Below are 837 nucleotides of genomic sequence, written 5' to 3'. Positions count from 1 at the left end.
AAGAGAAGAGAGAGTCATAAGAATATAATAGAATTTGAGGGACAGAAACAACATTAGAGACATTGAGAAATAGCTTGAGAAAGATTCCAAGTGTGACAGAGACAAGATGGGGACAAAAATATAACTTGGAATAAAACAAAACCAGATACAGAGAGAAGGGAAAGACGACAGCCGGACAAGGACATACATCAGACAGGACCAGTGAGAACGAGGAGGGGGCAGGGGCAGTGGGAGCCAGCGAGGTCCCAGTTCGGCCAGAGTTTTCTATCTCTCCTCCTGCCCCATTTCTGGATTGGTGCTATAAATAGCAGCAAGTTGGAAAGTGTCCCCCACCCTCCCCGCCTGGGGGAAAGGAGAGGGAGAGGACAGGCCATCGCATCCCAGGGAGATCCCTTCCCAGCCCCACCCAGCTCCTGCCTGAGCCGGCCCAGGCCCCTGTCCTGTCCTGTCTCCTCCCTTCTGACCACAGGAAAATGCACAGTCCCGGGAAGGGTCTGGCAGGGGAGACACCCTTCACAGTCCTCTGCCTCCTGGGTCCAGTCTCGTTCATCTTGGCCTTTCTGGGACACTCCCACTCTCCTCCCCTGGCTTCATTTCTTCTATCAGCCTCAATCATTTTCTTGTTTTCTCTTTCCATTCCATCCTTTGTTAATCAACCTTTTGCCCTTCCTTCTCCCTCTTTGTTCCTTTCCCCCCCAATTCTTCATTTACTCCTTCCCCATGCCTCTTGGGATTTTCTCTCTTCTCCTTGCCTGTCTTTTTTTTTTTGAGTTGGAATCTCACTCTGTCACCCGGACTGGAGTGCAGTGGCCGCTCCCGGCCACCGCAGCCTCGACC

This window comes from Carlito syrichta, unplaced genomic scaffold, assembly GCF_000164805.1.
Source record: "Carlito syrichta isolate Samal-C Ts95f unplaced genomic scaffold, Tarsius_syrichta-2.0.1 Scaffold287997, whole genome shotgun sequence".
Taxonomy (NCBI): domain Eukaryota; kingdom Metazoa; phylum Chordata; class Mammalia; order Primates; family Tarsiidae; genus Carlito; species Carlito syrichta.
This window is presented reverse-complemented; position numbering follows the sequence as displayed.